General features: G+C 29.3%; 1 long non-coding RNA gene across 1 annotated transcript in view; it reads right to left on the bottom strand.

Moving 5' to 3' along the window:
• Positions 1-1,679: 1,679 nt before the first annotated feature.
• Positions 1,680-22,610, bottom strand: part of LOC139427226 (uncharacterized) — a 110,666-nt gene continuing 89,735 nt past the window's right edge. Inside the window, exons 2-3 of the long non-coding RNA XR_011638364.2 lie at positions 5,323-5,502; positions 1,680-2,321 (exon numbers count right to left, since the gene is read on the bottom strand). This is a non-coding gene — a long non-coding RNA (uncharacterized LOC139427226). The remainder of the gene's footprint in view (positions 2,322-5,322; positions 5,503-22,610) is intronic.

Below are 22,610 nucleotides of genomic sequence, written 5' to 3'. Positions count from 1 at the left end.
TTACGTTAACGCTGTGGTCAGAGCGATATGGGTGCGAAATTCGTAACGACTAGCTATGATTGAGATTCTAACATGGTTCACCTCATTGGAAGTCGTCCCTTATCCACGGAGCCACTATGACTTTCCTAACGGTAAACCTCTAACTCCTCGCTGTCTACATAATCTTCTTTTTCAGTTCTTTCTTTTTTAATTAGTGAAGAATGATTTTATGGCAGTGAGTGCCCAAAAAAGTATCGACTTCATAAAAGCGACATCTATGATCCAGAATTTGAACTATTTTTTATTGATGATTAATTTTCCTGTGGTACATATAACTTATACACCATATTCAATTTATATTCATCATTTAGAACGATTGCTGTTTGGTGTAAACAGGGTGTTTAATTAAAACCTCCCAGCACATTTATACATGTGGGCATTAGGGAACACAGATTAATATTTAAGAAATAAAGAGTTAAAACGCTCGCCAACTTTGATCAGTACCTCTTAAGCATATATGGCAGTACTTTTACTTTCGTTACTTGTACCGCCGGTACAAGTAAAAAGTACGTACTTTTACTTTTACTTCGTTGCTTTTTAAAGTTAGTACTTTTACTTGTACTTTCGTTACTTTTTTAGGGAAAAAGTACAAGTATTTGTAACGGAAATGTCGAATGAAATCGTTACTTTTTTCTAAAACTCGGTGAGCTTTCTAAAAAAAAATTTAATTAAAAAAATGATTATGTTTCTTAAATTTATAAAATTAATGTGCAATATATATGCATTCACAGCTAACTTCGTGTTTAAATACCTTGACCTCCCGTGGAGCGCTTATTCAGCGTGGATAAGCACGTTCTGAGAAATTCTCGCAGCAGACTCAGTGACACCACTTTCGAAATGCAATTATTTTGCAAAATGCATAAAAATATTAATTAGCAAGTTATTTTCATTCATTTTCGAGTTTTATGCATTTATTTAATACATTAAATAAAAAATGTTGAATTTTGTTATTAAGTTTTTTAATTTTCTTTTTGAACTCACTAATAATACATTAATGACTTAACACATTTTTTACTAAATACATTTTTACCTAGTACATTTTTTACTAAAATTATGTTTATGCCCGACCTTATCAAACAACGCCCAGTCAAATCTCTAAGAACTTCAGAACTATTTGTGCTATAGAAAACTATTATAATTACTATTTTAACTCTTGAAAACTCGAAGGTATTAATTTAGCCGCTGATACTAAAATTCGTTAACAAATTTTAATTATTCCTTTAGGCCGAAATGTTCGGAAAATGATTTTCTCGCATGACTTCAGCATTAGCCATTGTTACAAATAAAACTGTAGACTGTTCTGTTTCAACTTATACTGCACATTCAATTATTTTTTACTAGCTCAAAGATCACAAAGCTATCTGAAACTCCGTGTTTGCTTTGTTTATGTTTGTGCTTTTAAAACGCGTTTCTATAGAGTCAAGCAATTTTAAATCAATGGTAATTTAAATAAATAAAATTGATAAACTAAAAATTAAAATCAATAGATAAAATTTCTCTTTCATGCAAATCCATAAAAAGTTTGATATTAAAATTATATTTGATTTTTAAATTATATTATACGATTATATTATAAAACTATATTATAATATTCCGAATTTAAAAATAAATTAATGTTCATAACTTTCAAAATTAAAAATAATTAAATAAATAACAACAATTTTGCAAAAACATTAAAGAACATGAGAATATTATTCAATAAAATTTTAGGTTACTTTGAATTTTCGGTTTCCTAGAAATGTACTTTTAAATCGTTACTTTTTTTGTTCAGTACTTGTACTTTTACTTGTACTTTTTACTCGTTACTTTTTAAAATAAGAACTTTTTACTTTTTACTCGTTACTTTTTAAGAAAATACTTGTACTTTTACTCGTTACTTTTTAAAAGTAACGTTGCCATATATGCTCTTAAGTCTACTATGAACCACATAAACAGGCTTCTCTCAAGGGATCAGGCGTTACTGTCTGCCAATGATTTATTTTAAATGCATCCATCCATTGTGTGCTTGATTTTCTTCTTTTACTGATACCCTCTACACTTACAAAAATCCAAAAGACAAAAGGCGGTATTAAAAAGATCTAAAACTAGTTAGTTTACGGAAGAAACTTAAACGTTTCCTTCTAGCAAAAGTCAAATGCATTTCTTACCTGCTGGACAAATGAAGAGTTTTTAATGACTTTAATCCTTCCTTTGCTCTTTTCGTCTTTAATGATGATTCATAGGATTATGGAAATGTTTCTGTTTATTTTACGTTGAAACATGAATTTGAGCCCTCGAATTTACTACATTTTGGCAAGGTTAGTAAAACATACATTTATGTAATCATAATGGGACACTTTTTGTACACGCACGCTGCCTACTCACCCCTTTATTCAATACCTTGTAATTTAGAAACTATTTATTTTTTTCACCTTTATTTGACACAAAAATAAATAAATTTGGCTTATATCTAAAACGTTATTTTTTCAATTTGCTCTACCACATCTAATCGAAAAATATACTTTTTTCACTTTGCATTGAAACAGTATTTTTTTAATGCATTTTATATTTAGTCAATAAAATACTGTCAAATTAAATGAGAGAAATTCCTTTTCTAATCAAATAATCAACTATCTTACAATAAAATGAACAATTTTAAATATGTATAAAATATAACTTAATTAGAATGTGTTAAAAATTTATCAATTCACCACGCATTCATTAAAACTGAAATGCTTGTATATGAATTTAAGCTACCATAAATCTATTTTACATTTACACATCATATATAGCAGCGAGAAATTACATATATAACAAGATTTGCTTAGTTAATGAAGATGACGTCTCGTTTATAATTTATTCAACAGAGTATCTGTATTTGCTTCAATGATAATATATTTTCCATTACAAAGCAAAACAACCAAATGGGGAGGTACACAAATTAAATTAATTAAATCTAGATATAATACTTGCATTTATTTAATTATATTGATTGAATCTCAAGTGAGGGGTGGGGGGTTGATAAGCATCCGACTGAGTAAATACATTGGGAGGTTGAAATACTGAAAAAAGAATATTTTTTACCCATAATTTTTAATAAAATTTTGTATAGCTTGGAAATAATCTTTATTATCATAAGTTTTATTGAGAATTTACGTTAATATAAAGATATGTTGATAGTATATAATTTAACTATGAATTTACTTTAGGGTAAGATAAAATAATATTGCAAGTTTTTCTTTGACTTTACTTTCAGAAAATTAATAAAATAATGGTTTAATTATTTTCGCTTTATATGTTCTTATCTGTGAATTATTATATATATTTTCCTTGAATTCTTGAAATTTTATTCTTAATAAAATTTTGCTTCCGAATCGGTTTCTTCATTTTTTTTTCTTCTGTATACCTTCCACTATTGTATTGATATATTTTGCTTTCACTATATTTATAAAGTATTGGAAAGCACTATTTTTACGGGTATAATCGCGAGATGATGAAGAGATAATATCTTTTCGTTGTTATTTCTAATTTTTTTAAATAAAAATAATTTTTCATAATTTCTTTTAATCTTAATTAATAATTCTTTCTCTTTTCTCTTAAATCCTTTTTTTCCCTTGTGTTATTATTTATTCCTTTAATTGTTGTCATTTATCTTTTCAGGAAATTACAGAAACAATTCATGGTTAAAAAAGCTTGATAAAACAGAGAGAAAAAACATAACTCTACGAAGCCTACTTAAGACATTTTATAAAAAAAAAAGGATTTAAATCAAGTGTTTTACTAAAACATCTACTTACATATAATACCAAAAACTGTTGACACTAAAGTGAAACCATCCTATATCAAGAAGAAACTTATTGTGAAAAACCAGTTAATTAACGTAGAATTAATGCAGAAATTTTCATTTATCTACTTAAGAAATTACAGAAACCATTTATGGTGAAAAAGCCTGATAAATCAAGAGAGAAAAAAAGAAACATACAGAACATACTTAGGATAGTACATCAAAAATATGCTTTTAAACTAGGGTACTTTTTTAATGCACGAAAAATATCAAAAAATTTTGGCATTTTAGTGATACCGTCTCAAAGAAAAAAAATCTTAACTTGAAAAACCAATCAGCTATCCAGAAATTGCCCTTCATCTACTTAGGAAATTATAGAAACCATCCATGGTTAAAAAACCTAATAAATAAGAATGAAAAAGATAAATCTACACAACAACGCCTACTTCGGATAAAGAAAAGGTTTAAACGAGTGTAGTTTCTAATACATCAACGTGCTTAAAGTATTAAGAAAAAATTTAACATTATGGGGAAACCTTACTATATTAAAAATCTTAATATGAAAAACCAATTAATTAATTTAGAAGTTTTCATTTATCTACTCAAAAATTATAGAAACCATTCATAGTGAAAAAGCCTGATAAATCAGAGACAAAAAGATAAATCTACACAACAACAACATACTTTTGATAAAGGAAAGGTTTTAAACGAGTGTAGTTTTTCATACGTGCTTAAAATACCTAAAAAAATTAACATTGCAGTGAAACATTCCTATATTAAAAGTCTTAATATAAAAAACCAATTAATTAATTTAGAAGTTTTCATTTATTTACTTAGAAATTATAGAAACCATTCATGGTGAAAAAGCCTGATAAATCAGAGACATAAAGATAAGTCTACACAACATACTTTGGGTAATTTATAAAGGAATGCTTTTAAACGAGTGTAGTTTTTAATACGTGCTTAAAATACCAAAAAAAAATAGCATTGTAGTGAAACCTTCCTATATTAAAAGTCCTAATATAAAAAAAACAAATAATTAATTTAGATGTTTTCATTTATCTACTTAAAAATTATAAAAACCATTCATGGTGAAAAAGCTTGATAAATCAGAGTAAAAAAGAGAAATAATCATACTTAAGACATAAAAAAAGACTTTTTAAACGAGTTCCCTTTTTGAATACATCTATAAAAAAATAAAGAGAAAAAATTGCAAATTTGCATCTGTTTCGTGAAAATGAAAGTAATATTCCCAACCGTTGAGGTAATATCCTTGTGTGTTTATATCTATCAATAATATTTTCTACTAATGGCGTAGGAAAACCCCCAATTCTTAATGGCTGTACAATTTATTTTACACATTTTGTAGTGAAAAAAAATAATACTCGCTTTATAATAACGCAATACGAATAAATATATCATCCCCAAGGGAGCCAAGTCATTATGAAAAGATACTTTCAGACCAAACATCTAATTGACGATGACTTCTTCTTCTTGTACAAATGGAAAAAAAAGGATACAGGCGAAATGATCCAGAGGGACCTATAGGAGAAATTCTATTTCTTACTTTCTCTTTTCCAACAGAATACTCCCAGATTTTAATATTCGCTTTGCTTATTTTCTGTAATCGTCTTGAAAGGTGTTATAATCACAAAAGATTACAGATCTTTCGTAGGCATCACGTGATGTTCCAGCAACAACTGCAACGAAATAGAAGTGAATTAAATATGTGACTATTCTGAAAGGTAGGTTGGATTCAGTAAGAAGGGAATTCTGAGCTTTGTAGTCTCCAGGGAAATTTCCCATGCATATGTATTCAAGTTCAAGTTATTGTCCAACATTTTCGTTTGGTTTGGAATTTATAATTTATGGATATTGTACGATATGCTATATGATATCATTTTGAAATTTATAATAGGAAATCTTAATAATGGGAATTATAATACTTTTATTTAACAAAGATTTATGATTTTCAATTTAAAATATGTTCCTTAAAATTATTATCTCAATATGTTTTTTTTAAAAATTAAACATGAAAAATAAAGGGGGCCCTATATCCATAATTAAGTGAGAAAAAAGTTTTTGAGCATTTTTAAAGCTAAATACATCTTATTTAAGACATAAAGTTAGGATGAATGAAATAAAATTCATAAAGTTAGGAAAAATGAAATGTGAATAAAAAAAAAATAAAATGCATGAGCAACATCAATACAACTGCATTAGTAGCTTTATATAATAAGTCTTATTGGAGGTTGACTGATAGATAAGAGTTTGCAACGACACAAACAGAAAATATAATTTTAAAAAAAGCATCATTTGATATAGGAATGAAATAATAAAACATAAATCAGATGCTAATCAGCATAAATATTTGACTCAACACATCAGAATATGACACTATATATATATCTATATAAAGTAAAACCAAGATCGAAGTATCACAAGAGATCAGATCTGGTGAGCGTTCTGGCCACTATATCGGTTCTAGTGATATAGTATATGAAAGGATTACATTTGCATATGATTTTAGCAGTAAAGTTCCATACTTTTAAAAACTCATAAAATATTTTGTTTTCCGTCGGAAATATGGATCGCATGAACCACATGAAAATCATTCTGTGCCTTATACCTCTCTCTCTGGAGTCTCCGAGTTTCGTCAATTAAATTTTAGCTATCTTTTATCTTCATATTCAATGAAATATATTTATTCATATTAATGTGCTTTTAAGATGTAATGATATTTAAATTCTAAATACATATTTAGTATACAAAACGTATTTACCTACTAAATGGCATATTAATATGCCGTACATACTTTTCTAATTATTGTAATTAAAACAATTATACATTCATGCACGCTAATGTACTTTTATTTTTAATTTTAAAATAAAACCATTTTTTTCAATTAGTTTGAGAAGCTGCCGTTAAATTTTAAATCAGAAATCATAACTGAGACACTGTATTTAAATCTATATAAGCTATTATCGTTTCGAAACAAACTTATATTTTAGTGGGCATATCGCTCATTTTTATGATTTTATTTACAGTTTAAATAAAACAAAATGCAGAATAAAACTCGAAGAATAAAGAAACACAGGCTATGTTGAAACTTTCTCCAGCCATCACGTTAAGAACTACATTTCTTTTCATAAAGAACTTCAGAACGTAGTCTTGTATTTTTCATTGTTTTGTTCCTTATCCAGACGCTTTAGAAGGAATTTTTCAATATCGATACGGTTTCACTGAAGAATTTAATTATCTTAAAGGTAAAATGGTTGCCTTATGTTTCAGAAAGTGTTCTGGATAGTTTCTAGTATATTATTACCTGTATGTATGGAAATTTAAAATTGGGGAGGCGTTTATTAAAAAGGAGATTTTCTTTCCTTTTTAAGTTTTTTTTTCTAGAAGCAAGGAATCGTAATAGGATTCGGTAAAATTAAAACTTAGTTCTTTTTTAAAAAATAATTATTTGATTTTTTAAACTTTAAGGAATTAAAAAAAAATCCTGCAAAGTATTCAGTTATACTGTCAAAGAGAATTTTTAATTTTTTTTTCGAAGCACGGGTATTCAAGATAATATTTGGTAAGAAGAATTTTTTCAATTAATTTCGTTATTTTACCAGAAACCATTATTAGTAATCAGGTTCAAAGCATTTAAAAAATTTTTAACCTTTTTTTCAATGCGCTAGAAATCAGAATGATTTAAAATTGAAATTAGCTTCAAATTATTTTAATTATTTAAAAACAAATCTATGAAAGAATTTTTAAATACTCGAGTAGAATTCCAATGCAATGCCGACGAAGAGCATTTTTTTAAGATTCAAAAAAATCTAGATAGGATTCCGTAATTTTTTTTCCTCATATAATTCAGCATTCAACTTCGTTTCGACTTTATTTCAATTTCAACAACAGCATTCAACTTCGTTTCAATTTCAATTTCGTTTCAAAAATTTAAGAATTTTAAAAAATGCAGCAGTTTCAAAACATTGTAGTGTGTTTTAATCATTTTTTCAAGACAAGACGATATTTGTAAGCAACAGATTTTAATAATGTAAGATAAAATTAAAACTAGCTTTTTTAAGATAAGAAAGAAGTAGCATCAATTCAGAAGGATACTTTACCGACGCATGCAATAAAATTCCCGTATACGAATATTTATGCAATGATTAAAAATGTTCATTAAATGCATTAAATACAATACGTTATAATGTAAAATATTGATTGTAGTAATTAATAATTATTAATTTAAACTTCATTTAGACTAATTGATAAAATATAAGTTCTCAGCGTGCATCGTAATTGCTTTATCTGATATATATTCTGGTGTTTAAAATCAAGAAAATACTCAAATTTCTTAATAAAAGCCAGAACTAGTCAACCGTTTTAGATGAAGTACAGTGCGAAGATATTTCGTTATAATACAAATAAAATATTTTTAACAACAGTAATGCACACTAATGTTTGTAAGTAACGATCATTTGAATCAAATGTATGAAAAGGAGTTACGGAATCAGCACAAAATCAGTTAATAAGTGTTTTAGTTTCCTCTTTTGCAATGTCCAATGGCATGTAGAATCCAAACTGTGATTTTGTGAAGGATATATAGAAGTTAGTTACAGTTTGTCCAAAGTAAGAACTCCCCCAGGCATTCGTCTGGACCTATGGCGGTGACTATGGTAACGAGGTATGACTATTTCAAGTAGGGGTGCGGGGTCACTGTTTTTGGAGTGGTTTCGGCTCGGATCGACGAGAGAAAGGGAATCTCTTTCTTCGGTCTATTGTGTTAGTCCTAGAGTGAAGCTGTCCTTCTTAAAATGCACCATCTTGTTTCCATAGCACCAGATAGCCTCAGACTTTGTGGCGGGAGGAGTTCTTAGCTTAGACAAACTATATTACTGTGACAATTGGTTCTAAAAATTCCATAACACTGATATAATGCTGTGGAACTTAATGGTGCTGAAAGGTGGTGAGAGTAGATATTGCTCATATTAATGAATCCCAGACAATGGTGAAAGCGAGACGGAAAAGAGAAAGTGCAGGTAATAAAACCATTTCAGTTTTAACTTGTTTTCGGGAGGAGTAAATCTATTTAAACATAATTTTTCTTCATTATTTTTTACTTGTTTTGTGAAACATGTCTTCAAGAAATCATTTAGACGACTTTACTCGAGGAAGAATGATTGGGAAGCTCCATTGTCCTCCAGGCGAAAAGAAACCGTTTTCAGTCAGCAAGCGCCATATCTCAGCAACTGTGCACTGCCACAGGACGACAAGTATCAAGATTTATAGTGGCCAGACGCCTCCACAAAGGTGGCTTATTTGCTAGACGTCCTAAACGCTGCATACCTTTAAAAGTTAGCCATCGGCGGCACCGTTTAGAGTGGTGCAGTGAACACGAACCCTGGCCACCTCATCAATGGAGTCGCGTCCTCTTCACAGATGAGAGTTGTTTTAGTGCTACAAGCGAGAGAGGTTGGAGCTCGATTTCATCCCAATAACATCGAGGAAAGAGATCGTTACGGTGGTCCTGGAGTTGTCGTCTGGGATGCCATTATGTTGAACGGGCGGACTGAGCTTCAGATCTTCGACCGAGGTTCTGTAACTGGAGACCGCTACTGCAATGAGGTAATCCTACCCCATGTGCGTCTATTCCGAGGGGCCATTGGACCAGACTTCATTTTTATGGATGACAATGCCCGGCCACACCGTACTGCTAATGTTCAAGAGCTACTGGAAAGTGAAGATATCACACGAATGGCTTGGACAGCTTACTCTCCAGATCTAAATCCCATAGAGCATGTGTGGGATGCATTAGGGAGACGTCTTGTGACACGACAGTATCCTCCTGGTAACACCCATCAGCTGAAAGATGCGTTAAAGGAGGAATGGAGACGTTTACCCCAAGAACTCCTGGATAATCTGGTGCTTAGCATGGAGAGACGATGCCAAGCAACAATTACAGTAAGGGGAGGGCATATCCCATACTGGTGAACATCTGCCAGTTGTACTTAAGCATCTTCAGGCAATCTGTGCAACGCCACTATATGTCAAATAAAGCCTTTTTTTGTTCCACACCCTACTTTAAGCTTTGTATTCATGTCTGCGCCATTATTCTTTTACCATCGTTTAAGTACAAAATAATGTACATCATATTCAAATTTCATGTCAATCGGATGATTTCTTGTAGAGTTACGACAAAAAACGCACTTGTTGCTTAAGTTTTGCACACCAGTGTATATTAATTTATATCAAAATAAAAGAAGATTATCATATTTAGCATTTTAATAACTTATGGTTGTGGGGAAAGGACTTATCAACAATATCAAGCGTCATTTCTGAAAAGGTACCCCAGGATGGAATCGAGTAAACAAGTCTCATATACTAGAGAATTGGAATTGTATTATTGTAGTGATAGTTACACTGCATTACTCCACCACCAGAGTTTTATCTGGGATAGAATTTGATGAATGAATATCATTAATTGATAAGACGTGTTAACTCGATTCTATCTTGAAGTCCCTTTTGATAAATAACAGTTAATATTGTTAATAACTGACCTGGACGTGTTATGAACTTGCCTACCCTGAAACTAACACCGGCCGTGATCGCGTCCGGGTCACCAATGTGGAGAGAGCATTTGCCAACAATGTCAACCGTCATCTACCAAAAGGTACCGCAAGGTGGAATCAAGTTAACACATCTCATATGCTAGTGAATTGGAATTGCATTATTGTTGTGGTAGTTACACTACATGGTTATGAAACACAGCATGAAACATCGGTGTATTTTTCTGCGTTAAATATAAAATCTTCCAAACACGGCTCATTTCTAAACAATAATTTTTAAAATTTGATCTTATTTTTAGCTATTTAGATCTAAGACAAGCAGTTATTCACCATTTAAATTTCTTAAATTTGAAAAAAAACAGTTATTGCTAAATTTGACTATAAAATCAATTATTGAGCAAATACTTTTTCAAGCTCCGGAAAAATCATTATTGAGGTCAATAATGAGAGATTAAAATAATCTAACAGCAATTTATCAAGACCAAAGCTTAATGGAGGGATCCGGCGAGTTCATTCTATTCCGGCATTCTTGATCCAATCCATTCAATTCCTGCACTAATCCATTCTTTTCCGGCATTCTTGATCTAATCCATTCCATCCCTGCACTAATCCATTCTATTAAATATTTTAACCCAGCATTCGCTCAAACCAGCCACCTTGTTATTAATAGTTCAAATATTGGAAAACCTTTTTTGTGTTCAAATAATTATTTCTGACTTGTAATGTGCATGGATTCTTGATTTCAATTAATATTGCATCAAATTAAATATCAAGGGAGGTAATTACAAAACACCTTGCATAAAAATTCATTTTATTATTTCAACTATCATCACTTTAAAAAAAAGTGATGAAGTGTATTGAATAAAACTTAACGCATTCAGAATGTATATTTTTGCATAGTTACTATATATTATTTGTTCCAAAACTCTCTTTAAAATTTGCGTTGTTAAATAAGTTACAGAATCAATAACTCATAATTTTAAAACAAGTTTTTTAATTCTTCAAAAGTTTCCTTTCCCCTTTACTATCGATCTATTTTCATTCAATTGTAAGCAATAAAATTGAGTTAAAATTCAGTAATGCTTCTCGCGAAAATTCTAACGCCAAACATAAAGCAAAAATTCCAACTCCAAACATAAAGCAAAAATCATTTTTAAGTGAAGAACATTTATGTAAGTTCTACCGAGTGACGCCTGTCGGATGAAAGATTCTTCATTTTAAATTGACATAATGTTCACAGCACAGCTGAAATCAAAATAAAGTCTCTTACTTCGGCGCGATAACTTAATTTTAAATGCGCTGGGGCGCCAACCTTCATATTTAAAATTGAGTTATTGGCGCGATTCTAGACGACTACGGCTCATACTTCAATCTGAAATCTAGTTATGCATGTGTATTAAAGCGCTTTAAAAATATGAATACTCGCGATACGAAAACTTTGTCTGTTATTGCTAACTTCTGTTACTGTATTTTGATTTTTAAAATCTGCATGTAAAGCAGAAAATGAATTTAGTGACTTGAAATTCTGAAGTATGCTATATTTTGATTAGTTTTCAGAAATGAATGCATTTTATAGAAACCAGATAAAGTATTTAAATTGAAAAATATATGATGGATTTTTGTAAGGGTTTCGAAAAACTTTCGTTAAAAAAATTAATTTAAGTTCATAGAACTGAAAACAAAACTTTAATTTAAAGTTAAATGAACAGTATCCTTATAAAAAGAATTGTTCAGACCTCAAAACGCAGGGTATAGATTGCTAACAGAAACCAATTGTACTGTTTTAAAAAAATCACTAATTTGGCAAGATTTTTTGTCATCTAATTGAATAATATCCTTGAAATGTATGTAAAATTCTCTTTTATTTGTGTGTTTTAATGATTCCAGAAATGTAGTGAAATAAATTTTTATATATTAAAAATAATAAATTATATAGCACACGTTTCTCATTTTCAAGAAACTGATTTTGAAACTGAACTGATTCAAGAAGCTGATTTATAGCATAATAAAGACAAAAAAGATAAAAAGAGAGAAACGAAGAAAATAAGTTTAATATACTGCGCATAAGCTGCAAGTATATAGAACTCGTAAATTAAGTTTAAAATATAGAGAAAACATGGAAAATAATAAAGACTAATAAAAAGAGAAGAGGAAAAATAATTAAAATAAAAATTTAAAATATAAAAATTCAGGCATTTTAATATATATTTTTTTAATTTTAATTTTATATTTTTTAAAAAAATTTTATTTTAATAATTTTATATTATATTTTACATTAATAAATTATTAAAATAAAATATTTTTAAAAAATATAAAATTAAAATTAATAAAATATATATTAAAATGCCTGAATATTTATATTTTTAATTTTTATTTTAATTATTTTTCCTCTTCTCTTTTTGTTAATCTTTATTATTTTCCATGTTTTCTCTATATTTTTGACTTTTCTGGAAGTATTTCTATGTACTTATTCAATTGCCCAATAGTTCAAAGAATATAAATACTGCATATATTTTAAAATAAACTTGCTTCCGATCCCTTAGGTGCAAAGTAAAATACATTTTTAGATTAGCAAAACAATTAATAAAAAAAATACCCGTCCTTATTTATTTTGAAAATCTTATTTTCCCTTTAAAATTAAAGCGGTAAAAACAGTGAAGTCAAATTTCCTTAACAGCTTATTACCGGCAATTTTCTGCGAGAAATGCTTAGATGACAGCACCGTCTAACATGAAACAAAAACACACCCATAGCAGCAATATTGCTTTGACATATGTGTAATAAAGCACCCATGCACTGTTACAAATAGATGAATAAAAATGTCAGTTTTAGGTTTCTCTGCGTTCTTTGAAAGCTGGCTCATCAAAATCAAAGGAAAAGAAGACAAAATTGTCTTCAAACTACCCTGTCCCGTTTTTTTTTCTCAAAAAAACTCTGGGAAAAATAGTGGTTATTATTCCCATTGTTCTAGGAAAAAGCAAAGGAAGTTACCATCAAGTAATCCGTATCTTTGACTATTGCATGAAAGATCGCCAAAGAATCAAATGAGGAAGAACATTTTATCTTCATTTTATCTGCCTTTGTGTCCTTTTTCCCGTTTTCCTGAGCCAATTCGGGAGAGGGGGGATAGTGCTTTAAGGGGTGCGGGAAAGTCGATACCCTGCGTTATACAGATGATAGAAAAACGGTACAAAATCTCGCATTTCGGTGTCGATTGCTTCAGGATAGAAGACTGATGATTTATGCGCTAGTGGCCGATGTCTGCCCCAATGCCATATTTTATAGGGTTACAGACTGTGGCGACGCGATGGGCTACTCTTACAAAGAGATCGCTTTTCGGAAAGAAACATGCCTAGGGTTCAGCGAATAAAAACAGGCACTTTTAGAACCCGAATGAGGTTCTCTCCGCTTCTTTGAAATATGATATGCCAAAACAATGGAAGAAGAAAAATGGGGACTGGGAAAAAACAATTCGAGGAAATGTTTCTGGAAGAAATATAAGGATTAAATAGCGTTGATTGAATTTTCTATGCTTTTATTCGCCGCTGAAAATATTTCAGAAGGTGCTTGCTTTTTTCTTTCGTTTTTTATTCTATTTTTCTTAATTTATTGCTTACGAGGTAAATACAAGCATGAAAAATATTTTTAAAAAGAATATGAATATTGAAAATTAAAGAAAAAATTACTTATTATGCTTCATTGCTGCAATGGAAAAAAATCTTCAACTTTCTTTTAGCACTTAAACACGACGCTCTTCGTCAATACAACATTTCGTGAATGATGAAAGCTGAACAAGTTAGAAATAAAAATTTAAAAAATGCATCACATATTAAATAAGTACAAATAATAGCAAACAATTTCGAGAAAACGGAAAAGAAAACCATGGAAGTTAAAAAAAAGAAATACTTATTTTGATTCATCATTGAAACGTAAGAAAAAAACTGTTTGATTGCTTCATTATAATGTCGGTAATGTTTTTGTGACCTTCTCTGGATGCACTCATCATTGTGGATCGCGATGGATCAACACAAGCACGCATGCCATGTTCACTTCTACATGTGAATTTTTTGTTCTTTTTTTGAGGAAGACATCAGCCAGCAGAACGTGTCATAAAGTCTGAAGTTAGTCCATTGCTTAGTTCGAAGAGCACCAGGAAATGTTTACCCTATTCCCCTGGTCACCGAACTTGCCAGCCGTAACACTAGATTGCCCAAGGAAGTCATTTTGACTGCTTTTAAATTTCAATTAGAAAAACAATGATGTATATAATTCTTGGAATTGTGTGACTTTTTGTACAGCATATAATTTTTTGTTGTTCATATTTACCAATAACTTGTTATATAACTGTAAATAATATAAAAAATATTAAAACTTATTTTTAAACAAATGTTTTAACACATTTAGCTATTCTTTCACATTTCGACTGCTTTTGTTCTAAGTTTCAGTCTTTCTAGTGTTAAATCCAATCGAGAATTTATGGGACCACCTTAATCGTAATGGATCCTTAACCGCATAATCTAGTACAGCAGGTCACGGCACTAGAATCAGCCAGGCTGAACATTCCAGTAAACACCTTCAAGAACCTAATTAACTCTTTTCCTGCGCGGCCTTTTCCAAATGTGGTTACATTAGCAGGACTGGACTAAGTTATTAGCCTTATTACACAACTTAAGAACGTACATATATTTTTTAAAGGCGAACTTTAGTTTCAGTAGATTTTCAGCATCGTAAAAGTCATAAAAAAATCTCGTTGCATTGTATTGTAATGACCTGGGATGCTATGCAGAAAAAAAAATTTCGATGAAAAGAAGTTCAGTTTGGATGGCCCATTCAGTAATAATTATCATGTCATAATAATTATTACTGACATGATCTTCGAACCGAAGTTCACGACCGAACTTCACGATTTCTTTGACAGGGGAGCTTTTGCACATAATGGTAAAAGCGACCTGCAGTGAATCTCTGAAAAAAATGGACTTCAGGTTCTTGCTATCAACAACTACTTTACTGACACCTTATACCTTTTGGTCCATATCTTATTTTTCAGGAGGCCCAGACTGTGAACTTCAGGAAGACAATGCGCCACCCCATGCTTCCTAATCAAATAAAAATTGGTTTCAGAAAAGTTCGAGAAAAATTCTCAGAAGAAAAATTTGAGGTCATAAGCTGGTCAACCTTCGCCATTATCTGAATCAAACATATAACTTGAGGAGGCTACTTGCCTAGACAAGTGTGTGAAAAGCACCGCCAACATAATTCAGTATACGACCTGGAAGAAGCTATCGTAAATGAATGTCACAAAATTCCTAAAATTCAGCATGAAAACTTGAATGAGTCAATAAAAGAATCAAATGTTTGAAGCTACATAGAAAAAATGGCGGATCAACATTCTTTTAGTTTTGAAAAAAAGTCCATTTTTACAGGTGGTTGAATAATTTGATGAAGTTCTTACTCTCAAGTGGAAACTTTTGATATTGCCTACAGATTATTCGTATTTAAATATATCTCATAATTATATGTATGTGTTTTGTTTTCATTTATTTTCATTAGCTTAATTTATTTTTGAAAAATTTATATTGCTTCATTTAAAAGTAACAAAGACCACAGTGATCTTATAATTTAGCTACACAATGTAGTCGCATTATACACGCAACCAGTATATTAAGAATTGCTGTTTAAACTGTACAACAATAACATTTACATGACCATCGAGCAACTGACCATGATATGGTCAATTTTGGTTAAATTTCAATGTTCAAAATTTCCGAAATAGCATCCTGATATGTAACGAATTGTATACTTAACATTGAATGTTGCTAGTATTTTGTTAAAATCGCAAACATAAACAAATAAAAGTCCAAATTTGGGATTAAAATCTTCCCATCATGACACTTCTAGGGTCATTCGGTAAGGATTTATTTGAGTAATGAAATGGCTTACTTGAAAAGTGAAGGTTCGAGAAAAACGCGTTTAAAATTCTTTGGATGCAGTGGATCGAGAGGTAGTAAGCAGAAATTCAAAACTCGAGAAATTAGATAAATTATTTTTACTTATAAGCCTTTGAGCTTATTATTTTAAGGTATAAGACACTTTTAAACAATAAAACCATTTTTCCAAAATCTTCGAATAGCCTAACTTCTTAAAAAATTGAAACATAGAAAATGAACGCTTATGATCAATCACATAATTTTCCCTCATTAAAATTTTCTGTAGGCCAGCTGTATAGATTCTTAAATATTTATCTTATCCTAGTAAAAATGAAATTATCAGCTTATATGACAAAGATGCAGTTTCATTTGGGAGAATTTTTCTGGAGAACTAAACAAAAAAAAATACATTATGGGGAAGATTTTGATAATAAATTAACAAAAAATGTGAACCAAATCAAGCAAATTCAACATATATTTATTTTTACTTACGAGATAATAAAACTCCTTTATACAAACAGCATAAAAGATTGCATGCTTTGCATGAAAACCTTTCACAATTCGAGCGAAACTTTTATAATAAAATATATTTGTTAAGGCTAATTTTTTTTAACAGACGCTCCACAAAATAAATGAAAATAACGTAACGTAAGTACTAGTTAGGATATGATTTAAAACCAAGATTTGGATTAGTTTGAAATTATATTCTTATCATCCTTTGAAACTATTAAATTTCAACATCCGCTGCTTTATATAATTTTTCTTATATACATTTTGGTATTTAAATTTACAATAAATTAGGAAATAAAAAAACATCTTGTCTGAGAATTATATTTCGATTTTTATATCTGCCTCAAAAATTCTATTATTGTTCTTTTTCATGTCAATTTCTATATAGATTTGATTATAATTTAGCTGAACTATAAAGATGGGTTTGGTAATATTTTTTTGATAGATACTTTATTTTTATATTTTCAATTCGAACATCAAGCAGATTTCTGAAACGTTCTGAAATAATTTGCTTTTTTGTTATTTTTTTGTTATGATTTAATCTGTATAGAAGTTAAAAAGTATTTTTAATGCTTGACTAAGAACATTAAAATCCACAAACAGCAAAGATGTTTTTCTGTTCTTCTTATTTTTAAATATAGTATCGGTTTTGTTGTTAAAGCTTAAAAAACTTATAATCACGTATATCCTAAATTGAGTTTTTATTTTCTTCAAAAGAGAAAAGAAATAGACTATCTAGAATTCTTTTTTTAATTTCTTTTTAGAATAATTCTTTAATCGTACGTTTTCTTGTTGATTGTATGAAACTTTTATTTAGGAACGAAATAAATTTATTGAAAAAACTTAACTATATCTGCTAAATCAATTAACTGTAGGCAATATTTAGTTATTTAAGTACAGGTATATATAAAGTACCTGTATATATAAAAGACGTAGACGTAGAGTGCGGCTGCTTTTTAAGTAGATTTAAAAAGCTGCCGCAGCAAGCTCCTGTCACAGGGAACAAATTTTTCTTCTCAGAGATTTTGTGTTTTATTCAATAAGTTTTCCGATAGATGGCGCTGCAGTAGTAAATGCGTATCTCGAAGGAATTTCATGAAGTGAAAATAAATGAAAATAATAGCAAACTGTTTCAATATCCATTTATAACATTATTTTTAAAATATCCGGCATTAGTCGCAATCACATGTCATATTGCACCAGGCTGTGATTTCTAATCTATTTTTGGTCTAAATGTTTACTATATACATAGCCATCTGTCAAAAAAAATTTGAACTTTACGCAGGAATTCAGAGAGACAAAATTTCTCCTTTTCACATAAATTTTATACAAAAACTTTGTATATTATTTTAACCTTAACTAGCATTTTTATGTTTGTTAAAGGCTGTTAGAACATCTTTTAAATATTATCTTAAATAATATTATCTTAATATTATCTTAAATATAATCTTTTGAATATTAGATGGACGGAAAAGTAATGTTATTTCAGTGCACATGATATTTGTTATTAATATTTTATTCTTAATTAATAATGTATTCACCCTCGTAAGCAACAACCTTTCATTGCCGGATCCAAAATGAATTGAAATGGATCTAAAAAATTTCATTGGTTTTTAAGACTAACGAATATTTAATACTTTGAAACGACATTACCTCTGTCCCCCCTAATATGTATAATATAATTTGATGAAATATTTCGAGATTTATTTTTTATACATTTAAAACAATAATACAACTAATTCTTTAGAAATGGTGACAAAAGTTAGGCTTTTCTTTAAAATAGAACTCGAATAATATAATTTTTTCGTTTTTCCACATGCTGAATTTTAAGTGATGAAGCTTGGAATGAGTCAGTATCAATAAAGAATTTTCATATTCTTTTTATTGAGACCTTTAAAAGCTTTATTAACAACGGGATTTTTACACTGTAAAAAATGAATACTTAAATCGCTTCTGATGAAAGAGTTTCCTGGTATATGCTTCGAGTGAGCAATTTGCCAAAGTGACGAAATAACTATCGTCACTTCCACGAAGAAATAAAGTTCGTCAATAATTAGAAAATATTTCGCCATTCTATTTTTTTTTCATAAAAAGCCCTGCAGTGTCTAATGTATGTAACTTTTCCCATAATCATTTTTACGTGGGCACTATATAGATGGCTCAATGTCACCTTAATAACACAAAAAAGACAAATAGAGCAGAGAGATTAATAACATCCATACCCGAAGCGGGATTCGGATACGGGATCTTCCTAGTATGAGGCCTACTCTTTGACCACAATACGCACCTGCCTTCTAATTCGTCATTTTCTTTTCGATCGTCTAGTCTTCATTCTAGTTTCGTCATTCCAGTTAATAATCTCCACAAACATTTTCCTCATATGTATTGAAGAGTTTGCGTTTCGTCACGAAATCACGTGATTTATAAATTACGTGATAATTCTCAAAATTAGCGAAATATTGCTCTAGGATTTTTAGTCATCAAAAGAGAGAATTTTATTTCTGAGAACGTACACACACACACATATATAACATATATATATATATATATATATATATATATATATATATATATATATATATATATATATATATATATATATATATATATATATATATATATATATATATATATATATATTATATATATATATATATATATATATATATATATATATATATATAAATAAATATATACATATATATATATTTATATATTTATATATAATATATATATATATAAATAAATATATACATATATATATATTTATATATTTATATATATATATATAAATAAATATATACATATATATATATTTATATATTTATATATATATATATATATATATATATATATATATATATATATATATATATATATATATATATATATATATATATATATATATATATATATATATATATATATATATATATATATATATATATATATATATATATATATATATATATATATATATATATTATATATATATATATTAATTTTAAAGTCAGATTAACCTCCCAAAATTTTTGGTTTCCAAAATTTGATTTTTTATTAGTTATTTGATTTATTGGCCAGTTTATTAGAGGATTAATTAATTGAAGAGTTTAGAGAAATATAATAAGCCACATTTTCAAGTTGTTGATGAGAACTTTTTAACAGCTTTTTCATGAAAAAATTCCTGATTTCTTTGTAGATAATTAGATTTTTCTGTATATTGTGCTTTCATTAGTGTAGTGCCAGAAGCTACTAAAGTACCTACTTGGAAGCAATATTAAGAACAGTTATCTGTAAAATTCACATCTTCAGATACAGTGTTTTTTCTCATCACATTGCTTCAAGCTCCCAAAGTAAGTACTCTTATCTATTTTATAAACTATCCTTGTTTAAAGCATTACTTCACTGATTGCTTATAGATAAATGTCTACTAAGAAACAATAATAAGTACAGTTTTGTGCAAAAATAATGTATTTTCAAACAAAATGCGTCTTAACACTGTATTGTTTCAAGTACTTAAATTTGAGTACATTTAATTTTTTATTTTATTTCTATTTTGAAATTTTTTATGCACGTTTCCTATAGAATATTTGAAATAGTTCTTGTATGAAGCTTTTCTTCATTGATGCGTATTTATATCTTGCAGTTTAATTAAATATGTCTTAAGAGACAGCATAATAATTGGTAGATCTGTTCTGGGCAGGTTTAATTTAAATGCTTTCAAATATTTCCCAGCATCCTTGCATTCCATAAAAGGAAATTCGGAATAAATATGTGCCGCTTCTATTAGAAAGCTTATTCTTGTCAGACAGAATAGGAGAGAAGACAGCAAAAAGAGAGGAAAAAAAAAGAAGATAAAGAACACAGCAAAACCCTTTCCTTTTGAGCGCTGCAGCTACGAGACTCGTACTCTGATAAAACATTCTCTACGTTGGCGTTCCTAAGTGTGAGGAGCCCCCGAAAAGCCAGAATACAAACAGTGCTCGACGGGGAAGAAAAAAGAAAGGTCAGGAAGGAATTGAGAAAGCACAAAGTGAAATGTTATTTGCGTTTCAGTTTTGGAATTCAGAAGAGGAAGTCCCTTTTCTTCGAAAGTGTTTTCGATCTTGTTTTTCTCTGCCTTTACCAGAACTCTTCAATATTGTTGAGGATAGATTTCAAATATCTCATTAGCTTTGACATATCAAATGCTTCTTGTTCTTTTGAAATCTCACCAGGTACTTGTTTTTGAGAAACATGGAAACATAGGTGTGATTTTCAAGTAATGGGAATAAAATTGACAGAAATGTCCTTTAAGGAATGCATTTTTGATTAAAACATAGGTATTAAGAGAAATTGGTAGCAATTTGGGTGAGTGAATATCAAAGACTTTAATGAGCAATTCCAATTCAAAAAAGGTCAGGAAGAAATTGTGAAAAAGCAAAGAGAAATGTTATTTGCTTTTCAGTTTTGGAATTCAGAAGAGGAAGTTCCTTTTCTTCAACATAGTTTTCTGTCTTGTTTTTCTTTGCTTTTGCCAGAACTCTTTAATATCTTTGAGGATTTATTTCAAACACCTCGATATGATTCATCAAACATTTATTTTTCTTTTGAAATCTCATCAGGTATTTGTTTCTGAGAAACATAGATGTGGTGCTGAAGGAATTAGAATACAGAGGAAAATTTTGATGGGTCTTGCGTATATTTAACAAAATAAAAGCACCCTTGTATTTTGAATTAAAGAGCATAAAATATGTACCCAAAATCAAGGTATTAAACGACCTTCTATCACCCAAAATATTAGGAATTATAATCATAGGTTTGAGTCAAAAAGAAACCAATACTGCGTTTTGACTATTGAGCTTGATTTCTGAGAATCATCTCATAGTTTGAAAAAATTTAATAATTTAATTAATGTTCTAGTTTCCCCTTATTTCCTAGCACTTTGAAAACTATTCCAATTTAATCTTTTGTACCTTAGGATTCCAGCCAAAACCTCTCCCGACTGTTTATTATTAACCTTGTTCAAAACTGGTTCCTCAAGGTCAAACAAACCCTACTGATTTAAACCATTTCTCAAGTGTTTTTCTTTTTACTTTTCCACTGTCATTTAGTGTTTAACCCCTGCAGAATTCCCTTCATTAGAGAATCAAAACTATAGTATATCCATTTCTGTATTTTATGTGTACTTCAATGCAAGTTGTTTTTTTTTTCTTTTCTTTTTTATATTTTTTAATGTTTGATAGCACGTTCACTACAGAAATTTTCATTCTATCAAAGATTTTACTGTACACTAAACAAAGAAAGTATGAAAGAAAATTAAGAAACAATTAAGCCTTGTTAAAATTTCTTGTAGTTTTGAAAGTCAGATGAATTTAACACAAGAAAAAATCGCCTGTCAGTCATCTCTAGAAATTTCCTTTGAAAATTGTTAAAAAAAAACAACAAGTTTTTTAAAACTTAGTGGAATAAAAAATAATATTAGAAACTTATTTCGTTCACGTTGGGTTGTTGGAACTCCTAGATCAAGTCCTTAATTTCAAAAAATCTTTTCTGATTTGCATCATATATTTTTGGAGATCTTTTGAAGAATCACTGAACAATTTATATGTGAACCCTTTTTTTGCAAACGACCACATTGCTATATTCTAGCAGTAAAATGATCTGTATTTAGAATCAATTTGCCTTTCGGATGACCGTGCCTGGTTTTCAAGTTTTTCCTCTTCATACCAAGGTAATGCTGATTAATTTTACTCAAAAATTCCGATCCGAAAATAGGTTAATAAACTCTATTGTCTTCCGGGTACTGTTCAAAATTACACAAGT

Source organism: Parasteatoda tepidariorum, chromosome 12 (genome assembly GCF_982258835.1).
Source record: "Parasteatoda tepidariorum strain Cologne lab strain chromosome 12, Ptep-v5.0, whole genome shotgun sequence".
NCBI classification, from domain to species: Eukaryota; Metazoa; Arthropoda; class Arachnida; order Araneae; family Theridiidae; genus Parasteatoda; species Parasteatoda tepidariorum.
This window is presented reverse-complemented; position numbering and strand designations above follow the sequence as displayed.